Raw genomic sequence first — 12,080 nt, 5'->3', positions numbered from 1 at the left:
AGTAAGGGTAGTGTTGGAGTAGGGGAGGGAGTATGGGGAGGGTGTAGGGGGTAGAATGAGTGTGGGGGGGAGAAGGAGTTGGGGAGTGGGGGGGAGAAGGAGTTGGGGAGGGGGGAGTTGGGGGGGAGGGGGGAGTTGGGGGGGAGGGGGGAGTTGGGGGGGTGGGGGGAGGGGGGAGTTGGGGGGGAGGGGGGAGTTGGGGGGGTGGGGGGAGGGGGGAGTTGGGGGGGGTGGGGGGAGTTGGGGGGGTGGGGGGAGGGGGGAGTTGGGGGGGTGGGGGGAGTTGGGGGAGTTGGGGGGGTGGGGGAGTTGGGGGGAGTTGGGGGGGGTGGGGGGAGGGGGGAGTTGGGGGGGGTGGGGGGAGGGGGGAGTTGGGGGGGGGGGGGGGGGGGGGGGGGGGGGGGGGGGGGGGGGGGGGGGGGGGGGGGGGGGGGGGGGGGGGGTGGGGGGGGGGGGGGGGGGGGGGGGGGGGGGGGGGGGGGGGGGGGTGGGGGGGGGGGGGGGGGGGGGGGGGGGGGGGTGGGGGGGGGGGGGGGGGGGGGGGGGGGGGGGGGGGGGGGGGTGGGGGGGGGGGGGGGGGGGGGGGGGGGGGGGGGGGGGGGGGGGGGGGGGTGGGGGGGGGGGGGGGGGGGGGGGGGGGGGGGGGGGGGGGGGGGGGGGGTGGGGGGGGGGGGGGGGGGGGGGGGGGGGGGGGGGGGGGGGGGGGGGGGGGGGGGGGGGGGGGGGGGGGTGGGGGGGGGGGGGGGGGGGGGGGGGGGGGGGGGGGGGGGGGGGGGGGGGGGGGGGGGGGGGGGGGGGGGGGGGGGGGGGGGGGGGGGGGGGGGGGGGGGGGGGGGGGGGGGGGGGGGGGGGGGTGGGGGGGGGGGGGGGGGGGGGGGGGGGGGGGGGGGGGGGGGGGTGGGGGGGGGGGGGGGGGGGGGGGGGGGGGGGGGGGGTGGGGGGGGGGGGGGGGGGGGGGGGGGGGGGGGGGGGTGGGGGGGGGGGGGGGGGGGGGGGTGGGGGGGGGGGGGGGGGGGGGGGGGGGGGGGGGGGGGGGGGGGTGGGGGGGGGGGGGGGGGGGGGGTGGGGGGGGGGGGGGGGGGGGGGGGGGGGGGGGGGGGGGGGGGGGGGGGGGGGGGGGGGGGGGGGGGGGGGGGGGTGGGGGGGGGGGGGGGGGGGGGGGGGGGGGGGGGGGGGGTGGGGGGGGGGGGGGGGGGGGGGGGGGGGGGGGGGGGGGGGGGGGTTGGGGGGGGGTGGGGGGGGGGGGGGGGGGGGGGGGGGGGGGGTGGGGGGGGGGGGGGGGGGGGGGGGGGGGGGGGGGGGGTGGGGGGGGGGGTTGGGGGTGTGGGGGGGGGGGGGTTGGGGGGTGGGGGTTGGGGGAGGGGGGGTGGGGGGAGTGGGGGTTGGGGGGTGGGGGGGAGTTGGAGTTGGGGGGGTGGGGGGGGAGAGGGAGTTGGGGTGGGGGGAGAGGGAGTTGGGGAGGGGGGTGGTGGGGAGAGGGAATTTGTGGAGAGGGGGTGTGGGGAGAGGGGATGTGGAGTGGGGGTGTTTGGGGAGCAGGGGAAAGGCAGTGAATACAGGGTGAGGGGAGGGTGTAGGGGAGGGGTTGGAAGAGTGTAGGGGGAGGGGGAGTAGTGGGGTCGGGAGAGGGAGGTTGGGTGAGAAGGGATAGGGGAGGGGTGGGGAGAAGAGGGGTAGAGGTTTGGGTCAGGAGGGAGTTGGGGAGAGGTTTGGTGCAGGGAAAGGGAGGAGATGGAGAAAGAGAAGGAACAACAGTGAGAGAGAGGTAAAGAGATGGAGAAGAAAATACCAAAAGGAGATAATGAGAGAAGAAGGGAATAAATAGGAAAGAGAGAATGATGGAGAAATATGAAGAGGAGAGAAGAGGAAACAGGCAAAAAGTGGAGGGAGAGGGAGAGTGAGAGAAACAGCTGTGGTGAATGTGATATTCTATGCTGGTTCCTTCTCAAGGTTCTCTGCCATTATTCAACTAAGTGGTACAGCACTGGCTTGATATCATTCACACCCATCTAGTTGTAGCCAGAAAATCACCTTCAGTGGTTTTCTCATTCTTGGGATGTGGTTGTCACGGGTAAGCCTGTATTTATTGCCCATCCCTAATTGTCTTTGAGGAGATGGTGAGCTGCCACCATTCATCCTTGGAGTTGTGCTGTTACTTGGAGTTCCAGCATAACTCCAGTAGTTAGTAGTGGCAGCTCATCATTAACCATTGGAGTTAATGGTTCACCATTACTTTTGTAGCTCTGAAGGGTCTGTCCTTGAACATCTTATGTTTTTAATCTGTATTATTTGATGATATCATCCCAAAGCACATTTGTACATTAAGGTCTCCTGGCTTTAATTTAGAATAATTTCTCAAGACTTCTCCATTCCCTCCAAATTTTGAGACCTGCTTGCCTCACATACATTACTGAGTGAGCTAAACTTTTCACCAACTGGATAACCTAGAACAGTACAACACAAGAACAGGCCCTTCAGCCCACAATGTTGTGCTGAACTAATTAAACCAGTAATTAAACACCTGACTAATCCTTTCAGCCTATGCAATGTCCATATCCCTCCATTCTCTGCACATTCATGTATCTATTTAAGAGCCTCTTAAACGCCTCTATCGTATTTGCCTCCACCACCTCTAACAGCACATTCCAGGCACCCACCACTCTCTGTGTCAAAAAAAAACTTGCCCTGCACATCTCCCTTGAAATTGCCACCTCTCATCTTAAATGCATGTCTTGGTATTGGTATTGGTTTATTATTGTCACTTGTACCGAGGTACAGTGAAAAGCTTGTCTTATAAACCGATCGTACAGGTCAATTCATTACACAGTGTAGTTACATTGAGTTAGTACAGGGTGCATTGATGTAGTACCGGTAAAAATGTCACAGCTACAGAGAAAGTGCAGTGCAATAAGGTGCAGGGTCACAACATGGTAGATCATGAGGTCATAGTCCATCTCATTGTATAAGGGAACTGTTCAATAGTCTTATCACAGTGAGGTAGAAGCTGTCCTTAAGTCTGGTGGTACGTGCCCTTAGGCTCCTGTATCTTCTACCTGATGGAAGAGGAGAGAAGAGAGAATATTAGACATTTCGACCCTGGGAAAAAGATACCGGCTGTCTATCTATACCTCTCATAATCTTATAAACCTCTATCAGGTCTCCCCTCAGCCTCCGCAGCTCCAGAGGAAACAACCCAAGTTTGTCCAACCTCTCCTTATAGCACATGCCCTCTAATCCAGGCAGCATCCTGGTAAACCTCTTCTGCACCCTCTCCAAAACCTCCACATCCTTCCTAAAAGGGGTGACCAGAATTGAATGCAATACTCCAGATGTGGCTTAAATAGAATCTTATAAAGCTGCAACGTAACTTCCCGACTCTTGAACTTAATGCCTTGACTAATAAAGGCAAGCATGCCATATGCCTTCTTTACCACCCTATCAACCTGAGCAGCCACTTTCAAGGAGCTATGGACTTGGACCCCAAGATCGCTCTGTACATCAACACTCTTCAGGGTCCTGCCATTAACTGTATACTGTCCCTTTATATTTGATCTCCCAAAGTGCAACACCTCTCATTTGGCTGGATTAAACTCCATCTGCCATTTTTCTGCCCATATCTGTAACTGATCTATATTCCGCTGTATCCTTTGGCAATTTTCTACACTGTCCACAACACCACCAATCTATGTATTGTCTGCGAACTTACTAACCCACCCATCTACGTTTTCATCTGTGTCATTTCTATATATGACAAACAGCAGAGATCGAGAAGAGTGAGACCCGGGTCCTGTCATAACCCTGGCAACTGACTTCATCCCGTTTCTTGACAACTGAAACTGAACCAGAATATTCCCAACCTCTGCCATATTTAGCCCCAAGTTGAATTTTGGACCTCACAACTGTGCTATCTGAAAGACCACCTATTTCCATCTGAAAAACATGCCAATCTGCACCTGCCCCAATTCAATTGCTGCTGAAATCCTCATCCACACTTTATCACTTCAGACTATTCCAATACATTATTTGCCAACCTACCTAATTCTACTCTTTGTGGTCTTGAAACCATCCAAAACCATAATGCCTCTCCCCTAGCTTGCGCCATTTATATGTCAGTTCTGTGCTTAATCTGCATTGACTCTGAACTAAGCAATGTCTCCATTTTAACTGTTTTAGCATTTTCAAAGTCATCTGCAGTTTTACCCCTCTCAGTCTCTATAATTTCCTATAACTCTTGTGGATCTTGTGCATTTTTGATTGCTGTGTCACTGGCATCTGTGATTTCAGTTGCCTAGACACTAAACCTCTATCCTCTACATTTCTGTCCTCCCTAAAATGAATCTCTTTGACCAAATTCTTGCTCATCTGCCCTAATATCTCCTCATGTGGTGAGCATCAATTGTTTTGTTAATAATAACACTCCTGTGAAGTTGTAACTATTTCATTATATTAATGAAAGTTTTTTTTTGAAGTACTTGGGACACATTGTAAATAATTTCCCTGATGTTGGTCCAACATTGGCTATTTGGTTACTTTGCTTTCATGTAAAAGCTTGTTTTGCCCAATCCAATAATTTCCCTTGAACCATGGATCATCAGACTGGTTGTCAGTCAATCAGTCAGTCGTTTCTTCCCGATTATTTTGACTTTGAGATAAAGCAAAAAGTTTTCAAAAGAGCCAAGGTGTAGAAAAAAATTCTACTCCACATGTTCCAAATAAGCCTGATTAATACTAAGAACTTGTGGTATTAGTCTGTATGTCAGAATTGTACACTGCCAAGTATCAGTTTTGGCTGAGTAGCAGTTTTGACTGAGTCTATATGAGATAATAAGAGTGCAAATCTTGTGTTCGTTCAAGATCTGTTGGGATGACCTGACTAGGGGGGTGGGGGGAGGGTGGTGAGTAGTCGAGAGCAAAAGTAGGAGACAAATGATGCTTTCTAATACTTGAGGAAAGCTTCACATTTGAGTCCCACTCTTCGGCCTGTTTGGCCTGAGCACATGGTCTAGGCTGACACTCCATTACAGGGAGCATTGCACTGATCCTGATGAGATAGAACATAGCACAGGAACATGCCCTTTGCCCCACAATGTCTGTGCTGACTATTATGCCAACCTAAGCTTGCACATGGTCTATATCCATTCCCAGCATGTTCCTATGCCTGTCTAAATGCCCCTTAAATGTTGCTATTGTGTTTGCTTCCACCGCTTTCTCTGGCAACTTGTTCTCAGCACTTACCACACCCTGTCAAAAAAATGACCTTGTAAATCTTCTTTAAATTCTCCCTTGTTACTTTAAAGCTATGCCCTCTCGTATTTGACATTTCCACTCTGGGAAAAAGACCCTGAATATCTACCCAATTTATGCCTCTCATAATTTTATATGCTATACCTCTATCCGGTCACCCCTCAGCTTCCAACGCTCCAGAGAAATCAATCCAAGCCTGTCCAACCTCTCCTTATAGCTAATACTCTCTAATCCAGGCAACATCCTGGTGAAACTTTTGTACTCCCTCTCCAAAGTCTCCACATCATTTCTGTAATGTGGCAATCAGAATTGCATACAATACTCCAAATGTGGACTAACCAAAGTTTTATACATTTGCAATATGACTCCCCAACTTTTATCCTCAGCACCTTGACCAATGAAGGCAAGTATGCTGTACGCCTTCTTTATCACCCTATCCACTTGTTGCCACTTTTAGGGAGCTATGGATTTGCACCCCAAGCTCCCTCTGTACATCAAAGTTCCTAAGGGTCTATGTTAAACCTAGGCCTCGTCTGCCCACCTGAGTTGGTGCCATGGTGCTTTTGCTAAGAAGACCATTCAGCCTCGTCTTGACAAGAACAGTGGAACCAGTGATCATGACCCATCTTTAAAAGACAAAGACAAACCTAATCTGGCAAGCATTATCCAAGTGAGTGAGTGATTGGCCTTTGGAATAACTCACAAGGGAGATGATGTAAACAGATTGTCTTATATCTAATGAAATTAGAGAGATTACTTTTAATACAAAATGGAAAGTGATGTAAGTGTAATTGAGAAATGTTATTTGGTTGATGCAACATTCTTGGGTCGAAGACAAAATAATTTGTAACCACTAATCCCAAGCTTTGTTTGTCTCAGTACTGAATCTACTGTAAATAATGATTGCTTGCTTAGTCAATAGCTCCATTAATGCTGTATCTTGTATCTTTAAGATGGCAGAAAGAGGGGCCATGCGTCTTAAACCAATGCTCCTATGCTTTATAGATTCATGCGTAACACCATGGTTAAAACAACATGACCATGGACTGAAACTTGTGTTGTCCAAGAAAATCAGTTGAAATAGCTCAGTGAAGTCACTTTGTCATTGTGATGCAATGTCCTTCTGTCATCCCAACCTACTAATGATCAATGACTTCTGTAGACAGCGACTGACCAGCATTTTTCAGTCATGTTGGTGCAAGGGCCTGACGCAGCCATTAAAGCCAATTAGCAGCAGTTGGCACCAGATTCGCTGGTTCAATGAACCAACTCTATACAAACCAAAGCTTGCTGATTACCTTCGGCCGACCTCTCCTAACCCTATTACAATTGGTGCAGGACCCTATCAACAGGAATATTCAGGTGCGTGTTGTACTTAGCAGCAGCCAATAAGATGGCTTGAAAAAAGACAACAAAGAATATTGAACTTCCAATAGTTGGAAGGTCACATGATGTTGTCAGCCAATAATATTCCAAAATATTGGAAAGTTGGCATGATCATTGTTGGCAATTAGAGGACTTAAAATGGAACATGTCAATAGTAAAGTTAAATGTTGATTGGATATTGACAGTGAAACTCCAGCATTGATATTTTCTTGCCGAGCTTTTGTTACAACATGACAGAAATGTCTGCAGCCAGTTTGGGAATTATTTATTTGGATGGTTGAACAATCCAGCAGTTTGTTTTCAACTCTTTGTTCTGGAGCATATCCTTATTTGTGCAAAAAGCCAGATTGTTGATGAGACACATTTTGGTCCGGATTCTTCCGATCCCAGAAGAGAAGATCAGATATAATCCATCTGTAGCTTTGGAGTTAAAATAAATATGTACAGGCCAGGAATGTATTCACATCCAGCGATTAAGAGAAGCCAATAGTTGTTCTGATTGATGAGAGTAGGATGCTGTATACGTGGGTGTTAGTAAAGGTTTCGACAAGTCCCTCATAGTAGGATGATCCAGAAAATCAGTGCATGGAATCAATGGAGCCTTCATAGATTGGATTCAAAATTGGCTTGGCCATAGAAGGCAGAGGGAAGTGGTGGAGGGGTGTTATTCTAACAGGAGATCTGTGACCAGTGGTGTTCTATCAGGATCAGTGCTGGGACCTCTGTTGTTTGTGATATATATGAATGATTTAGACTAAAGTGTAGGTGTGCCAATTAGTAAGTTTGCAGACGGCACAAAATTTGGCAGAGTTGTGGATAGGGAGGAAGGTTCGCAAAGGATGCAGTAGGATACAGACCAGCTGGAGATGTTCGTCGAGAAGTGGCAGATGGAGTTTAATCTGGAAAAGTGTAAGGTATTGCACTTTGGGAGGTCAAATGTAAAAGGAAAGTATACAGTAAATGGCAGGACCCTTAGTAGCATTGATATACAGAGGGATATTGGGGGATACTTGTGACAACACAAGTAGATAGGGTGATAAAGAAGGCATACAGCATACCTGCCTTCATTTGTCGTGGTGCTGGTATAAAAGTTGGGAAGTCATATTGCAGCTGTGTAAAACGTTGGTCAGGCCACATATGGAGTATGCAGAGGCTTTGGAGAGGGTGCAGAAGGGGTTCACCAGAATGTTTTCTGGATTGTTTTCTCTGGAGCATCAGAGGCTGAGGGGAAGCCTGATAGAAGTATATAAAATCATGAGAGTCATAGATATGGTAGATAGTCAGAATCTTTTCCCAGGGTGGAAATGTCAAATATTAGAGGGCATAGCTTTAAGGTGAGAGTGGGGAAGTTTCAAGGAGATTTACAAGGCAACTGTTTTACTCAGAGAGTGGTAGGTGCCTGGAACCGCTGCCATGGGAGGTGGTGGAAGCACCTGCGATAGTAATATTTAAGAGTCGTTTAGACAGACACATGAACAGGGAAGGAATGGAGGGATATGGATCATGTGCATGCAGGCTTGCAGTTTAAATTGTCATCATAGAGAGCACAGACATCGTGGGCTGAAGGGCCTGTTCCTGTCCTGTGTTGTTCCTATGTTCTATGTTTTGTAATTAGGGCCATTTTAGTCATAGAGGAAAATAGTGATTTCATTGATAATTTTTGGAAGATAATTAGGCTCAGTTTATTCTTTTATGTCCAGTCTTTTATTTCCAAATGTCAGTCATATTTTAGTTTCAGTCCTTATAAAGTTCTAACTTAATAAGCTTGACAAAAGAAAACAAAATTATTCAATGCTTATTGTGTTTTCTGCCCACTATTTTGCTCAGCTGAAAGCATCACCTTGCAATATCTGCACAGGGGCAGGGTCTGATTATAACAGAAAGAAAGAGATACCAGATAAAATAAACTAAGACTCAGAAGGTAAGTAAATAAAACATGGATTTATTTAAAACATGCTTCTATTTTTGTCACAGGAAATAAGTAGTTTTATTTTAATGCTTGATGGATCAGAGGCACTCAAATCACAATGCGGAGTGTATCTCAAGATCAGACTATTTCTGAACTCTCTTGGGTACAACAAATAATTGAGAAAGGAATTCATAGTTTTATTGCTACGCAGTGCCAATGATTTATTGTACAACAAACAGTAGGGTTTTGATGCTCCAGGCTAGATCTGCAAGTGAGGTAATCAACATTTCCCTTGAGTGTAACATAAAACCTTGGCGGTGACAAGGGTAGGGCTGCCATGCAGCCTTCCCAGAGACTGACGGAGGTTCCACACCTCCAATGAGTGCAAAATGCATAATGTGAAAGCAGATGATGGGCAGGGTTACAAGCACCATATCCCAGCAGCGTCAGTCACATTCGATAAATCTTACAGGTAGCAAACTCTGGGACAAAGACAATGGATGTTGTAGAATGCTGAATTTTGCCTGATTATGATGCCTGTCTTTCCCAAGTCCAGTAAACAATTGAAGAGGAGAATCCACCCATTGTCCTTGGGTAAGTGCATGTTTTTTACATGGTTCCTAAGATGTTCTTTTCTGGTTACGATATACTGGTTTATTTACAAAATTTACATAATTCAACACACTTCAATTGCTTTAGCTGTTATACATCTATCAGATCACCTGTTCCAATAAACATGATAACTTTTGCTCTGGTCTGATTGAGAATCAATAAAGATATCGGTTGCAGGTTGTGCCACCACTGTTATTCTTTCCATTCATGAGTGCAGTTCTTATGATCTAACCCAAACCAGACAGCTTCAGTGTAAAAAATTATAATCCCCACTGATTCTCTCTAACAGTTTTTTATGTGTTTCCCCTTCTCCCATTTATCACACGTATTCTGTGGTCTCTTTGGGTGCTTCCTCCCTTTCATGCACTACCCCTCAATCAATATCAATAAAAACAGACAAGGTTGTCTAGTCATTATCACTTTGCTGTTTGTGGGTGCTTGCTGTGTTGCAAATTAACAGTTGTGTTTCCTTTGTTACAACAGTGAATGTGCTTCAAAAGGACTTCATTGGCTCTTGAACACATTGTAACGTCCTAATATTTGGAAATTGCTGTAGAAATGCAAGATTTTCTTGTTGTATGAATGGTCTGCGGTCCTAGACCAGAATGATCTAGGTCAGCCAGGTGAATATTCATTTGTAAAAGTCAATGGGAGGTGTGTGAGGAAGTTGAATGGCAACTTGATTTTCAAATTGCCGCCCATCTCTCACAAGGGGGAAAAGGAAGGAGTCGCACCTGCCTTTGCTGCATTCCCAAGGGTGGGCCTGCCCTCTATTAATTCCAACAGAAGGTCAGAAGGCAACATTTGTCCATAATGTATAGCTGAAAGATAGCAGGTTGAAAGATACGGACAGGCATGGTAGTGTAGCGGTTAGAGTAACGCTATTACAGCACCAGCGACCCCCGTTCAATTCCGGCCGCTGTCTGTAAGGAGTTTGTACGTTCTCCCCGTGTCTGCGTGGGTTTCCTCTGGGTGCTCCGGTTTCCTCCCACATTCCAAAAGACGTACGGGTTAGGAAGTTGTGGGCATGCTATGTTGGCATTGGAAGCGTGGAGACACTTGCGGGCTGCCTCCAGAACACTCTACTCAAAAAGATGCATTTCACTGTGTGTTTTGATGTACACATAACTAATAAAGATATCTTAGCATCAAGTCAAGTCGAGTTTATTGTCATCTGCACAAGTACGTGAATGCATAGGTGCAATGAAAAACTTACTTGCAGTAGCATCAGAGACACATAGCATTAGAGACACAACATTCACAAGAGAAACCTAAATTAAGTATAAATTATACAAAATTATACAAGAAAGAACACAATTAGAACAAAAAAAAAGTCCATTGTAGTGCAATGTGGTCATAGTATTGCTGTACTGAGGTAGTGATTAGGGTTGTGCAGGTTGGTACAAGAACTGAATGGTTGAAGAGAAGTCGCTGTTCTTGAACTTCACCTGTTCTTAATGTGTCCCTTGGAGAGGGGAAAATCCTTCATCTTTCCTTGATGTAAATGAATGTATTTGAGCCAAATAAACTTTCAGGGGTGAGAGGTGCACCAGAAACCTTTAAGTACCAATTGATCTTGCATCACATGGCTTAAAAAGAATGTTCAGATGATTTGCTATTTTATAATGATAGGTTGTGTACCTCAAAATCTTTTGTTATCATTGGTTACTTTTTATTCTCATACCCATCCATGTAGTAGGTCTTCTATTTGGTGGGGTTTGTGGTGGCAGTTTACTCTGTGAAAGGTGATTGCAGGATCACCAATCAGAAAGACTCCCAGGACTGTGACACTTCTGTTGTGACACTTAGTTAAATTCTGTCAGGTCAAATCAATAAAGTGTGATGTGGCAAGTATTATTGAAATAAATGTAACATTTGGCACATGTGTGCATCATACACAAAACTTCGTATTTTGGGGAATCCTTTCAGCCATGGTTCCTTTGAAGGAAATTGTAAATTGTATTTCCTTTAGCTGTGTTTGTTGCCATAGAAAGGAGGGTGGGGGGGGGGTGCAATGTCACCTCTGGAGCAAGTAAAAATAATGGACCTACTTATAATAAGCAAAACGTTAAAAAAAACGGAATCTGAAACTAAAATTGAAAGTACTGGAAAGACTCAGCAGGTCAGTCAGCATCTGTAGAAAGAGAAACAGGATTAATGTTTCTCTCAAAACGTCGACTGTTCATTTCCCTCCATAGATGCTGGCTGACCTGCTTAGTTCCTCCAGCATTTTGTGTGTGTTGCTCCAGATTTCCAGCACCTGCAGTCTCTCTTGTCTGACAGAATTAATGTTAACTCTGTTTCTCTTTCCACAGATGCTGCCTGACCTGTTGAGTGTTTCCCGCACTTTCTATTTTTATTTCAGGCCTATTTATAGTATTAGTTTAAGCAGTGTAATGATATTTGAGTAAAAAACGTAACCACTATGATTATATTATCAATCCAGGAGATGACATATCTTTAGAAAAATATAAAGATATAACTATAAATAATCCTTATGACTTTATATGTCCTCCCTATATGCAGCACTATATGCCTAGCATAAAACAACCATAGCTTTCCCATTCATTTAAAGAACAGCAACTCTTTAACTGATTTATTCTAATGAATCAGTCAGTATATTCACTACCTCTCATGGGACTTTATAACATTCTATAACATTGACAGTTCTCCCACGGTATACCTGCCTATGTTGCATAATATGTCGTCTTATGGCAAAATACTTTTGTTATAAAACTAGGCAATGTCTATCTCTAAGCCATGTCATGGAGGTCTGCTAATATAAAAATACTTTCTACAAGGTGTTACTTCACAGCAGGTTGCGTAGATTAATAACTTCCCATAGGTAAATGGAACTTGAGTGAAAAACTTGGTGTTAACTGTTCAGTGGAAGATCCATAACTAATAATAATTTGTGTAACACTGTGAA

This window comes from Pristis pectinata, chromosome 30 (genome assembly GCF_009764475.1).
Source record: "Pristis pectinata isolate sPriPec2 chromosome 30, sPriPec2.1.pri, whole genome shotgun sequence".
Taxonomy (NCBI): Eukaryota; Metazoa; Chordata; class Chondrichthyes; order Rhinopristiformes; family Pristidae; genus Pristis; species Pristis pectinata.
The sequence above is the reverse complement of the archived record's forward strand: the minus strand, read 5'-3'. Positions refer to the sequence as shown.